The 14329-nt window shown below is 48.7% G+C and overlaps 1 long non-coding RNA gene and 2 pseudogenes across 1 annotated transcript; all 3 read left to right on the top strand.

Moving 5' to 3' along the window:
- Positions 1 to 7836: 7836 nt before the first annotated feature.
- On the top strand, positions 7837 to 8375 carry LOC101756414 (annotated as a pseudogene).
- Positions 8376 to 8879: 504 nt separating this feature from the next.
- On the top strand, positions 8880 to 9300 carry LOC111257851. Its single transcript, XR_002678419.1, has 3 exons — positions 8880 to 8950; positions 9060 to 9124; positions 9232 to 9300. It is a non-coding gene; the product is annotated as an uncharacterized LOC111257851 (long non-coding RNA).
- Positions 9301 to 11391: 2091 nt separating this feature from the next.
- On the top strand, positions 11392 to 14115 carry LOC101756012 (annotated as a pseudogene).
- Positions 14116 to 14329: the final 214 nt, after the last annotated feature.

Below are 14329 nucleotides of genomic sequence, written 5' to 3'. Positions count from 1 at the left end.
GTCGTTACCATCTAGATTATTCATACTAATCGTAGGATGGCCTCAGTCGGTGTAGTAATACAAAGTTGATGTAGGAAGGTGTACGCAGTGCAGTCCCTCGAACAGCCTTCTTATAGTAGCAGGTTGTAGTCATTCGGCCACCAGGACATAAACGAAGTAGTCGAACTGGGAGCGAGTAGTCGCGTCAAATGCTCCCCAAAAACCTTATCACCTGCCTATCCCGAGTAGGATCTCCAGCAGTAGCCGAGGTTCCGGAGGCTCTGCTCTCACCGGTACCATGCGCGCAGTGGCAGGCACTAGGAACGAGAAAATCACAGCAAGTAGAGAGGAAGAAGGGAGAGATCTCCTGAGTAGGAGTATATGTTGTGTTGGTGTGTGTTGAGGAGGAGGGAGGCATTTTATATAGGCTCGCAGGGGGGGCAGGGGGAATGAAACCTGGACACCCTTCTGGTGCAGCAATGGCTATCATCAATCCGTCAATAGGTAATGTTAAACCTTCGGTTACTAGTAATTGATTGAGTTGATTTCACCCATTTAATTGTTGGCAACAGCAAAAAGTACACATCACGTCGCTTCGCTCGACCGACCGTGCCGCCCGCTCATCTCGACGCGACACGACATGCCCACACCCACGGCCTGGCTTGGCGAGGTGAGTGAGCGCATGCACGTGTGTGGCACGCCAATCTCCTTTTCCGACTTCACATAGGGTGTACAAACAGTTCACCTTTTAAGTTGGTTGAGATCCTCCTCAACTTACCATGTGGGATTAACCACTTTGTAACTCCCTAGCATTTATTAGTGGGCTTTAATTCTTTTTATTTGATTATTAGAAATTGGGCCAAGCCCATATATTCCAACTGGATGCACCTCTGACTTCACCTTATAGTTCTCCATATCCACAGTAGCATGACCCCGAACCAGGTTACAAAGCAGCATTGTAAAGCCTAGGAAGCACACAGATGGTACTATCAGCTATGGAGCAGTAAGGTATGGAAACTTATGGAAACTTTTGTTCCTCAGGTGAACCACAAGGATTATAGGAAGTATTGGATTATTCCATGTTGAGGCGTGTGCTGCCTCTACAAGTCTGTACAAAAGTTAAGTGTCTTCTTTCTTTGGCTGTCATCACTGAGGTTGGAGATGGAGCCAACACATGTTTCTGGAAGGATAAATGGCTGGTTGGGAGGAACATCCAAGACAAGGCACAGAGCAAACAAAAGGATTGTTTTAGAAGCTTTGACGAGTGAATAGTGGCTGCTTGATATCCAGGGGAATTATCTATTGATGCCTTGGTGGAATACTTGCAACTTTAGGACATTCTTTCTTATGTTGAACTTCACCATGATGTTCCTGACGAGCATATCTGGTGACTATCTCCATCAGACCTTTATACAGCCAAATCTGCTTATGATGTTTATTTCAAGGAGCCACTCTCTTCGAACCTTATGAGAGAATATGGAAATCTTGCCCCCTCCCCCCCCCCACCCCAAGTGTCACTTCTTCATGTGGCTTGTGGCCCATAATCGATGTTGGACAACAGATCTATTGGCTAGACATGGCCTCCCCCATCCAGATCAATGTCCTTTCTATGATCAAGATGATGAGGACATTCAGCACCTCCTTATCTCTTGTGTCTTTGCTAGACAGTTCTGGTTTCAGCTTCTTCATTATGTGGGGTTGGCTGTCCTCGCCCCACAGCCCAGAGTCATCCTTTGATGACTGGTGGAAAAGGGTGGAAGACTCGGTTGACAAAGAAATTAGGAAAGGGCTAAATTCTCTCATCATGCAGGGATCATGGACCATTTGGCGGCATCGAAATGATTGTGTCTTTAATGGAGCCACCCCAATGTTTCTACAGCCTTGGCCCTAGCTAGAGAGGGAGCTGAGGTTTGGTGTTTTGCAGGAACGAAAGGCTTAACCTTGCTCACTGCCGAGGGAGTTGGTTAATTCCTTTCTAATCCCTTTTGGTCGGGTCGTCCCTCCTTATTTCAGGTGTTTGTTTCAGTTTAGTGATGTTGGTGTGTGTGTGCGCACGCGCACGCGTGTGGGTGTGTTTGTTTGTGTGAGTCCTTTGTGAATCTCTCTTCTTCTATTAATATAATGATACGCAACACTTCTGCATGTTTGAGAAAAAAAAAGAGAAATACTGTGCGCTGCAAAACAATCAGACATGGCATCTTATACCGCCTAAGAAAGGTAACAATCTAATAGATTGCAAGTGGGTATATAAAATGAAAAGGAAAGCTGATGGTTCAATAGATAGATACAAGGCAAGATTAGTAACAAAAGGGGTTCAAATAACGGTATGGTATAGATTATGAGGACACCTTTAGCCCAATTGTTAAAATTGCTACTGGTAGATTGGTTCTTTCTGTTGCTATATCAAAGGGTTGGTGTTTGATATAATTAGATGTGTAGAATGCATTTTACATGGCGTTCTGGAAGAAGAAGTTTAAATGAGACAGCCACCAGGCTTTGAAAGTAATGAGGTTCCACATTTTGTGTGTAAATTGGTTCTTTCTGTTGCTATATCAAAGGGTTGGTGTTTGAGATAATTAGATGTGTAGAATGCATTTTTACATGGTGTTTTGGAAGAAGAATTTTACATGAGACAACCACCAAGCTTTGAAAGTAATGAGGTTCCAGATTTTGTGTGTAAATAGGATAAACTGTATATGGCTTAATGCTGGCACCTCGAGCTTGGTATTCTAGGTTGAGCTCTAAGCTTATTGATCTTGGGTTCAAGTCATCCAAGTGAGATACTTCCTTGTTCATCTACAGGAAAGGAGAGGTAACAATGTTTATGCTTATTTATATTGATGATATCATTGTTATTGGAACATCTCAAGAAGTTATTACAACACTTTTGCAAGATTTGAGAAAAGATTTAGCATGTAAGGATCTAGGTGACAATCATTATTTTTTGGGTATAGGAGTTAAGAAGGAGAAGTATGGAATTAAAAGAAAAATATGCACGTGATATTCTAAATAGAACATGTATGATTGATTGCAAACCCTCACGTGATATTCTAAACCAATTCCTTCATACTCCTACTACCTTGCACTGGACTTCAGTAAAGAGAATACTTAGGTATATAAAGGTTACCATTGATGTTGGGTTGAAGTTTATCAAATCAGATTCTTTCTTGCTAAGTGCTTTCTTAGATGAGGATTGGGCAGCAAGTATTGATGTCCCAGGTCAACCGGAGGGTTTACTGTGTTCTTTGGGTCAAATCTAATTTCCTGGAGTGCTAAAAAAACAAGCAACTATAGCCAAAGCGAGTACAGAAGTAGAGTATAAATTAAAACTATGGCAAATGCAACTGCAGAACTCATCCGGATGGAATCTTTATTAGCTGAACTTGGAGTACATTTAAAACAGTCACCATTGTTATGGTCTGATAACTTGGCAGCTACCTATTTATCTGCAAGGCCGGTCTTTCATGCACGAGCAAAGAATATTGAAATTTATTTCCATTTTGATCATGAGCGAGTTGCAAAGAAACAATTGCATGTTCGGCTAATTCCTTCACATGATCAAGTTGCAGATGGCTCCACAAAACCACTCCCTACTCAGAAATTTGAAGAGTTCAGATACAATCTGAAGCTTGAGAAAATGACTAGCTTAGATTGGGAGAGAGTGTTAGAAGTTAAATTGTATATCTGTTGTAACAACATGGCTGCGCCCAAGATTCTCTCTTCAGGTTGTTTAGCATGTATGCAGCTAGGAGATTCATCTGTTAGCTCGTAGATAGAGTTGTTGCATCGATGTGCTTTACTCCCCAAGTTGTAAACCAACTCATATAATCTCTATGCATTGACATATATAATGAACACGCAACCATGGGATGCCGAGATAGGCTAACCACGTTCCCAACTTTATACCGCCCTCTAGGCTTGGTCCACTGCCCCTGTCTGACAACCTCCGTCGCAGTGGCAGCACCCGACCAGCGGCTGACCATGTGGCCTCCATGGTCCCTCTCCCCACTCATGCTTCCTCCCTTCCCTTTCAGCTCTTGCGGGTCTCCCTCTCATGGTTTACATCCTGCTAGCCGCTCGTGGTCGTCGCTCGTCACATCACGACGGGCGGCTCCTGGATCCATGTAGAGCTCAAGCAAAGGGCAATAGATCCAAGGCTTCATTGCCCTGCTGCTTTGCTGATCCAATGTCAAGTCTATTGCCTTTCTGTTGGGAGGATTTGTTCAATGATATTAGGGATCCATCTACCGAGAAGGATTGGAGTTGTTGATTGACTGTTTCCCAAATGTACTCATGTGTAACTAATATTTGGTTGATTGTTTCTTCAATTTTTGTTGCGTATTTGCTATATGTGATTTTAGTTCGGTCAAGACCAAAAACCAAATGAAAACTTTGATCGTCATAAATGCAAGTAACCGAATTTTGTAAAATACCGAGGAACAAACTTCTCCACCTGGATGCAAAAGAGACTTCTCTTGCTTGTCCCCTCCGCCCTCCTCTTCACTGTAGCACCTCCCTCCCTCCCCCTCCCCCCAAGGATCTTCCTGTTCTGGCCCCCTTCCTCTCCTCCTTCGGCGATCTCGTCGGTAGCGAGAGGGACAAGGGTCAGCCCCTCCTTTCCCCTGTATATATTAGTTGTCATGCGTTTTGCCTGGATGGGCTTCTGGCGGCCTCCAGTCGTTGCTCCCTCGCTGCCACCATGGCTGGCGTAGTCGTCGTCGACTACGCCATCTGCTACTGCGAGATCGAGATGAGCTTGAATAAAATAACCTTCCCTTTCCCACTCGCCCGAGCAGATCCCCTTCCTTACTCCTCCATCCATCGCAACCCTGATCTACTCCCAAATCCCTAGCTCTGGTTGCCCATCCGGTTGTCCCTGCCCTACACATTAGCGTGGAGTTGTTGTTGCCCTTCCCATTTCGCCTCTGGCACCAGTCTCCCCCGTAGCCCTCACCGTCGCCTATTCTGCTGCAGTGGTGTGCTCCTCTAGTACTTGCTCCTTGCATATTTTCATCCCTTTTCAACCTATTCACTACTCATCGGCTTTGAAGATATCGTCTTCTACTCCGCCGATGCTGTTCATCCACATCAGCTTCTTCCATCCATCAAAAGCCTCTATGAGGCTTCTCCGCACCAGTCCCAAGTGCCTTTATGGGTCCCATGTGATGCCAGCGCCTCTGGTGACCCTCGCCGGCGTTCTCCTCAATGGCAGTAATGAAGATCTGCAGCTTAGATGCGTGGCCCTCTCAGGGTCAGTCACGGCGACGCGTGTGTGTTTGTGTCTTTCCAGCTATTTAGGGCTAGTTTGTTTTGGGGTGAGGGGCTTGCTATAAAATCAATGTGACTTTAATATATTATATAATCTCTATAAAAATAATACCGAGGAACCGAACTATTGGTTTGGTCTAAACGAATTAGAGGAGTCCCAACCCATAAAGTCTATGACCAGACTCATAGTTTCATGTCACGGAGAAACTCTCCTAGAAACTGCAGGGTCCAACCCACGATTTCTTGGTGGGTCCTCATTAAATTCTCTCGTCGCCCTCCATCTCATCGTTCGATCGTTTCTCTCTCCAGTAGGTTGGCCGCGGCGAGCTTTCCTCCCTCTCGGGCTCTCCCACCCTTTCCTCTGCTACACCGTGAGCGAGCTTCAGTGCAAGCGCTGCGGCTGGACGCTGGACAACACCACGCTTCTACTCTATCGTGGAGGTCATGTGGGCACGGCAAGCTGCGCGTAGCCGTGACTGCAGCAGGTAGGCTTGCCCTGGGTGGGCGGCAAGCAGCGCACACAGGCGAGGCCATGGTGAGCAAGTAATCCACCACTCATACTTTGATCTCTGTCAAATCGAAGCATCGAATCCCCTAGTGAGTAATCCATGGACCTGGAGGCTAATCGAGATTCAAGTGCACATCCTTGATCTCCAAATTAGAGTAGTCAGTTGATTCAATTTGGAGGTGCCGGCATCGTACGAAATTGGAGTATCTAAGAAGAACTGCTTTGCATTTTTGTGGGTGACCCGCAGCCAGCCGGCCATCGCAGGAGGCATTTGATGACGGCCGGGGGCGCCGTACTGGCGGCGGGGCTGCGTGTAGGGTGGTACAGTGAGCCACGGACAGGGCAAAGGTGACGTCTGCGAAGCTCCGCACGATGGCGTGACGGCCGGCCGACCGGCCGGCTGGGGGCGCTGTGCTGGTGGTCAGCCATCGGACTGGATAAGGGCGAGTAGGGGATGGTCCTGATGGTGGGCTCCACAAAACGTGTGGGGGAAGAAACCACCGCTCGCGGGGGAATTCAAAAAATAGCACCGGTATGCCTTGGTGTTCACGAAACAACACCGGTTCTACGTGTCTTCATAGAATAGCATCACATGCTAAGCGATGGTTCATGAAACAACACTACTACTTATTTCCTCTTTTATTTCAATGTTTCTTTCAATGTTTCTGTTCTTTTCCACTGAAACTAAAAGGCCAACTTGCCCTTCCTCTTTCTCAACTCGTTACCTAGCAACTCGTTACCCAGTGCGCAAACTCATTTTACTCCGAGCCTAACCACACCCGAGATGGCATGGCTGGTGGTGGCTGCTAACAACTCTAACCCCTAAAACGAGATCGGAAAGAAGCAACGACGTGCATGGATAGAGTAGGATGGGCGATGATTGCATGGGCAGCGAGCGGAAGTGTGCTGGACAGCACAGGCGATGGGCAGAATGACGCCGGTAGCGCACGCAGTGGTGAGATTGATGACGGCGGGATGGTCAGCAACATCATAGTGGATGGTGATTGGTGAAAGATACACCGCATCTGTAGTGTGAGTTCACATCCCGATCTTGATTTGAGTCTGTAGTTTTGGCCTCAATTGGTGTGTAGGAAAGACGATGAGTTTACTTTGCATGCTTAGATTTCAACCTATATACAACTATTCTTGATGATGGGAGTAGAGTTGAGTTGGAGGATAAAGAACATGTGTTGTTTGTAATATTGGCGGTGGAAAGTTAATCTAACATTTAATTGATGATCTTTGCAAGGAGGTAGAAAAGGAAGGCCAGCATACTTGAAATGCAGCAGGGACAGTTTGGTCTATTTGCAAGTGAAAAAAAGGACCCGAACCAAATAAAAGAGTAAGAAAAGTTGATGAAGTGCTATTTGAAGATTTATGTGGCAAAACCAGCGCTGTTCTATGAATTCATAGGTTTTTAGTGCTATTTCCTAAACAACGTGAGAAATCAGTGCTATTCTCTGAATTTGAGAAATCGTTTCCTCTCTCATCGTTAACTCCCTTACCATGTCAGCGTTTTTCTCACGTAGCAGTCTATTTTATAATCTTTACCTATTATTAAAGCAAGTAACGTCTCTGCCTGGCTTTTCGTACGTCGTGGTCATTTTGCAAAAAACCCCTTGACGTTTTGTGAAATCAACCCGCAGTCCAATTATTATGAAGAGACTAGAGGTCGGATGGAAAAAAAGAGGAAAGGGAGGGGGTTAAAGGGGAGAGTTCTTCTCTTTCTTCGAAACATACAGCCTCGCAACCTCCGCTCCCATCTCTGCCTCCCCCCTCCATCCCCTTCCGCCGCCCAGCTTGTGGGAGCTCCCAATTCATGGGAGGAGGTTCCGCACGCTGCCCCCCCCACCCACCCCGCCTGCGCCACCCACGGATCAGCGCCGTCGCCGATCGGAGGGGATTGGGCGCCCCGGCGGCCGGAGCGGGAAGCCCGCCGCTGCCCCCGGCTGCTCGGCGGTGAGGTCGGCCAGGCTCTTGGCGGACGACTCCCACCGTCTGCGGAACGCCGGCCTCACCTAGACGGCGCTCGAGCTGTCGCCGCCGCCGCCCGAGCGGTCTCTCCAGGTTTTCCGGCGGCGATGGCGGGCAAGGGAGGTAAGGGTTTGCTAGCGGCGAAGACGATGGCGGCGAAGAGCACCGACAAGGATAAGGACAAGAAGAAGGCTCCCGTCTCCCGCTCCTCCCGCGCCGGCCTCCAGGTTCTCTTCCCCTTCTTCGGCTAACTTTTGGATTCGTCACCCGTGAATTAGTCAGATCTGTGGTTTCTCCCTGCGAATTTCAGATGCGCAACTTCGAATTTCGCACTAAAATTTCCCCTGTGTTTGTTGCAGTTCCCGGTATGCCGCATCCACCGCCAGCTCAAGTCCCGCGCCTCCGCCCACGACCGCGTCGGCGCCACCGCCGCCGTGTACTCCGCCGCAATCCTGGAGTACCTGACCGCGGAGGTCCTGGAGCTGGCTGGCAACGCCATCAAGGACCACAAGGTCAAGCGCATCACCCCGCGCCACCTCCAGCTCGCCATCCGCGGGGACGAGGAGGTGGACCATCGCCGGCGGTGGCGTCATCCCCCACATCCACAAGTCCCTCATCAACAAGACCGCGAAGGAGTGAAGGAGGGGGCAACACAAATCCTAGAAGTTAGAGGAGCAAGAGGAACAAAAGATGAAGGTAAATATGATCCATGAAGCCTGATTACATCTAGGGTATAATATTTAGATGCAAAAGGGTTTGATTGTTTAGTTTGTTCTTTTTTACCTGAGCTAGCACTTTTCCTGGCACAGCAACAGCAACCACCTAAAGCATCGAACCGGAAAGCACGTAGGAAACTCGACCAAGTGATTATGGACAATAACCAGATGATGATCCCAGGAAACATATATCAGACATGGCTCAAGGATGCATCTAGCCTTGTCTCAAAAAGGCGTAAAGTTAACAGCGTAAGTTTGGTTTGATTAACCTGTTTTTCTGGAAATTTCTGTGCCGTGCATTCTAATTAAGAAAAATGATGTTTATCATACTTGCAGAATTTTGATTTTATTCGATCAACCAAGATAAGGGATCTTATGGACATGCCCCTGGTTGCTCTAATGTCTTACTTGGACAGGTCATCCTCGGAATTATGTTATCCTAAGCCACTTGTGCAGCTCTGGAAGGAATGCACTGCAGTCAACTGTGCAAAAGCTTCATCTTCAGGTCTGAACTCACTTCATAATTTATAATTGTCTCACTTGAAGAAATTGTACTATTAACATGCTAAATGCTTATTTAAAAACCTTTACTGTTTATTACTTTCTTAAAGCAGGGCAGCCATCATCATCACAAGAAAAACAGCCTAGAAACTCGACACCTCATGAATTTCCACCTCAGGTTATTCTAGACTTTTTATTTTCTTAAAAAAAATAACACCCTTTCCCTATGAGCCAATCATCATTACTATTATTAGCTTTTTTCCTGATGAGTGATTGAATTTGCAGACTGAAGGAGAATATGAGATGGAAACAGGACCTCACCCAATGGACTTCACAGATGGCATTGAAAAAGAGGAAACGTGAGTGCGGAGTATGACAGAGGTTACAATACATGTTGTACTCCATTGCACCTGCTTCGCTGATGTTACTTCTCATAGTGCTCATTTCATAACGGGTTCTGTGGTTTTAAAAAGATAGTGTGCATGACAATTTGATCTTAGATTGGCGACCTTAGATTGTGTGCATGACAATTTCATAACAATTGCTTAGATTGGCAACCTTTGTTGCACGTAGACTGTAGCCACTGCATGTATTACTGAATATAGAAATTGCAGCTGTTTAAATACACACAGATTCCAGACGACTTCACTTTTATTCAATTCTATCATGCTATTATTTGAAAACTCACAATCCTAACATCTCATAAACTGTTGACTTTTGCAGGTTGCATGCGCAGGCTCTAACCCTTGCTGCATTGGTTGGTTCTGCATGTGTGGAGTACTATGATAACAAATATGGTTCTTCTGGGCCTAAGGTGGACAAGTACACAAGCCAATACCTGGCACACTCGCATAAAGATTAAGATCTCCATGTTCATTCCTGCATAGCGGATTAATTTTGGGCTCATTTCTGGGTGCTCAATTGCTCATTAACTATGTCCCTGGATGCTGGATGGTTATTCTTTGCCCCCTTATTAATGCAAAATGACAGTGTACTTGCCAGGGCATTCCTGGGAAATGGCATAGAGGGTGTAATGGTGATATTACCTTCATAATTTAGCCTCAGGTTGCATTATGCAACATCACATTGTGAACCTTCCTTGGATGTTTTTATCTTTTTTCCCCAAAGAAAAGCAAAGGAGAGAGATCCTGGTTTTTGCCGAACTTTACTCCTGGAAGTCCTGGTGAGTTGAGAAATGAATAAGTTTAAGTTGTGCGTGCTTATAGACAGTTGATGACATAAATCCTTCACCAGGGTTAAGTCGGAGGTCTGGTTCGAGCTCTGGTGGCTCTGGACAGGGGTTTATACCATTGGATCTAGAAGTGCAATTGCCATCATCAGGAAGTGGAAGGTGACTGTTGACTAATAGTAATAGCATGTCACCTATATTAGTACTCTGAACTATGGTTATGTGATCTTTTGGTACCGAAAGAACTTGGCTATTTAAAGAATGCTTTCATGATCTCAACAGTAGCTCCTTTTGTATATGCTTGTAAGTGTAGAAACTGAAGTGTAGAGTCTTCTTGATGAAGTGTCAGGCAAATAGAAAAATATCTAGCTCCTTTAGGTTGTTTTCGTGCACCGTTGCCCAACGGATCCGCCGTAGTCAACCCTCCGAAGCTGCGCTCGCGTGAGGTGGCCACTTCACTGCTAACGGGAAGCACCACTTCCGCATCATCGTCTTTGTCGGTGACCTCAGCACCTTGGCCACCACACCATCTGGTTGGGAACACCCGCCTCAATGACGTCGATCCCCTTCGGATTCGGAACTAAGGTCTCCACATCTGCTCGATATTGTAATTGATTGGAACGATTTGGAGTGGATTATAAAAAGGAAGTGGATGGAAATGAGAAGAGGAGAACGTACTCCTGTTCATGGCAGTCAGAGGCGCTATGGCCTATCGCTCGAAGCGGGAATGAGGCTAGGCACGTGGAGGATAAATGCTTGCCTAGGCAACAGCGAGGACAAATGAATGGATAGAGCGGAGATTAAGCGGGGAATTTTTTATTTCCATGTGTGGTTTCCACGTAATAAACAGATGGCATCAAACCATCCATTAATGTTTTCTACTACTATACTTGCAAAGAGAGAACTACTAGGGATACCGCACCAACAAATTGTGAAGCGAAGCCAGCATATTAGAAATAAACGAATAATAACATGAGAGCAAGTAAGGATCCGTAGCAACGCACGGGCATTTCTGCTAGTACCATAAAAACCAATACGGAGGGTTGGTACGGCTCTACGACGCACGAGCCGCGGTTTGCATCCTATCTCCACCTAATTTTTACCCAAACTCGTGAGTCTCAGGTGCTCGCTAGCACCCTTGATCAGGCAACTAGCACCAGGCAGCTAAATCCAACCGTAAGCACTCGAAATCGACGACCTGAGAAGTCAACAAACCCTTGATTTCTACGCCGCCTACCCTTTCATATGGTCAAAAAAGAGGAGCAGAACGAGGACGTTGGAACTTGGTTGTTGTTTCCCTCAGAGCGAATGCCCACTACCATGCCCGGCGACGAAAGCATGCACGTCATCCTCGCCCCGTTCCCGGCGCAGGGCCACTTTGCTGCCTTCCTCACCCTCGCCGGACGCCTCCATGCCGCGCGGCCCTCGGTGGTCATCACTCTCGTCTCCACCCCGGGCAAAGTGGCCGCCCTCCGGACCAGCGCCTCCGCGGCGGCCGTGCCGTTCCTCCGGTTCCACGCGCTGCCCTTCTCGCCGGAGGAGCACGGCCTGCCCGCCGGGGCCGACTCCGCCGACGCCATCCACGTCCGCTACTTCCTCAAGCTCTTCCAGTCAACCGGGTCGCCCTCGCTCCAAGCCGCCTTCGACGCCTTCGTGAACGGCGTTCTCGCCGGCGCAGAGGACGGCGGCGCGCGCCGGCCGCCTGCGTCGTCGTCGCCGACCCCTTCCTGGCGTGGACCACCGCCGTGGCGCGCCGGCTCGGCGCCAGGCACGCATTCTTCGTCTCCTGCGGTGCGGTGGGCAGCGCGGTGTTCCATTCTCTCTGGAAACACCTGCCGCACCTGCGCGCGCCCGGCGCCGACGCATTTGTTCTGCCGGACCACCCGGAGGTCAACGTCTACGGCTCACAGCTGCCGAGGCACCTGCTCCTCGGCGACGGCACGGACCCGTGGTCGGTCTTCTATCGCCAGCAGATATTGCTCGGGTACGGCACGGACGCCCTCCTCGTCAACACCACGGACACTGGTAGAGAATTGGGCTTTAGTCCCGGTTGGTAGGGTGCAAATATCTCGAAAATGCATCCGGGATAAACCAACCGGGACAAAAGGGGGTCTTTTATCCCGGGTCACTCAACTGGGACAAAAGACCCTCTTTTATCCTGGTTGGTATTAACAACCAGGATAAAAAGGGTCACCACGGCCGGCGCTGCAAAAAAAAAATCCCGAGCTCCCAGGAGGCCCCCCCACACGCGCAAGTCGCAAGTCACGCGATTTTTCACGTGAAATATGCGCGTGCGCGGTTCGTGGGATTCGAACCCACAACCTCCAGCCTCGCGCGTAGCTTCCTTACCATCCCACCTACACACCACATCTGACTATGTAGGGGATGCTATCCTTTTGTATTAACTCGTGGGGGACCCTTTTATCCCGGTTGGAAACACCAACCGGGATGAGGGACCCCCTTTTATCCCGGTTAGTATTACAAATCGGGATAAAAGGCTCTTGACCCTTTTATCTCGGTTGGTGTTACCAACCGGGATAAAAGGGGGGGTCTTTTATCCCGGTTGGTGTTTCAAACCGGGATAAAAGGCCTCTCAGAGTCTTTTTTTCCCACTAGCCTTTGCAACCGGGATAAAAGGTCCCGGTTGGTAAGCCCCCCACCAGTGACCGAGTTTTAGTCCCGGTTGGTGAACCTTTTGTCCCGGACCAACTTTAAACCGGGATAAAAGGGGACGGATGGAAAGCCAATTCTCTGCTAGTGGGAGGAGTTCGAGCCTGCCGGGCTGCGCATGCTCCGGCGAACAATGGGCGTGCCAGTCCTGCCCATTGGTCCGCTCGTACGCGTCCCGATACAGCACACCAGCCACCGGGAGCCCGACAGCGACAGCATCGTACGGTGGCTGGACGCCCGTAACAAATCTTCAGTGTTGTACATCTCGTTCGGGTCCCAGAACAGCTTACGCCCAGAGCAAATGATGGAACTGGCCGCGGCGCTAGAGCTCACGGGCCGGCCATTCGTCTGGACCATCAGACCGCCCATGGTGCTCGACGACACCAACGGCAACACGGGCACGGTCACATCCGACAAGTGGCTGCCGGAAGGATTCGAGGAGAGGATGAGCGCCAACGACACGGGCCTCCTGGTGCACGGGTGGGCGCCGCAGCTGAGCATCCTGGCGCACGCGTCGACGAGCGCGTTCCTGAGCCACTGCGGGTGGAACTCGGTGCTGGAGAGCGTGGCGCACGGCATGCCCGTCCTCGGGTGGCCGCTTCAGGGGGACCAGTTCTTCAACTGCAAGATGCTGGAGCAGGAGTGGGGCGCCTGCGTGGAGGTGGCGAGGGGGCACGGGGACAGCTCGCCGGCGGTTGAGCGCGCGCGGCTGGCGCAGGCCGTGGAGACGGTGCTGGGAGACACCTCCAAGGGGGCCGAGATGCGGCGGTGCGCGAAGGAGATTCAGGAGCTGATAGGAAGGTCGCGGAGCAAGGATGGTGACTCCTCTGCGGAAGTGTTGCAGGAGTTCTTCACCTCGATGCTGCATGGCAGTGGTACCGCTGACAAGGAGTGCTGAGCTGCGGGATGTGGGTGCTAGTTCTGGCTCGTTTTACACGTATATGCAGCTTCAATGTATATAGGAAATCGATTTGAGCTTTAGGCATTTGTGCAAACTCGCGAGTACAAGAATGTAGCACTTCACTGTCATCAGCTGATCTGTCAATTAGGAATTCATTTTGGACATCCTTCCTGTATGAAGCATAAGGATGATGGTGCTCTTGCAGTCATAGTACTCTTTCCCCCATTTGCTAGCTTGCCGCAGCCCGCAGGTGGCATGGACAAAAGCACGCCACATCTTGCAGATTGAAATTCTTCCTGTTTGGCTGCAATTGGTACATAGTGAACTTTGTTTGGATTTGCTGAGCATAAATGGTGTATATGTAACCAGAAGTCCAGAACTATCAAGCCCAATATGCATTTTGTTTCTACACGAACCTAGTAGAGATCATCGCTTTTGCTCTTGGCCAGAAGACACTCTCTGTTCATCTTAGTACAGCCCAAAATTGGATATATTATTCATACAGTGTGTAGAAATAATTTGCATTTCATCAATCCAGTACATTGGGAAAGAATGCGTCCAAAAGAGAGGTGTTGGTGTATAATGTAATTATAAAGGTCTCTAGGGACCAAGCTGTTAAGTGT

The sequence above is a fragment of the Setaria italica genome, chromosome VII (genome assembly GCF_000263155.2).
Source record: "Setaria italica strain Yugu1 chromosome VII, Setaria_italica_v2.0, whole genome shotgun sequence".
Classification (NCBI taxonomy): Eukaryota; Viridiplantae; Streptophyta; class Magnoliopsida; order Poales; family Poaceae; genus Setaria; species Setaria italica.
Note: the sequence above shows the minus strand (reverse complement) of the source record. Positions and strands in the feature narration are given on the sequence as shown.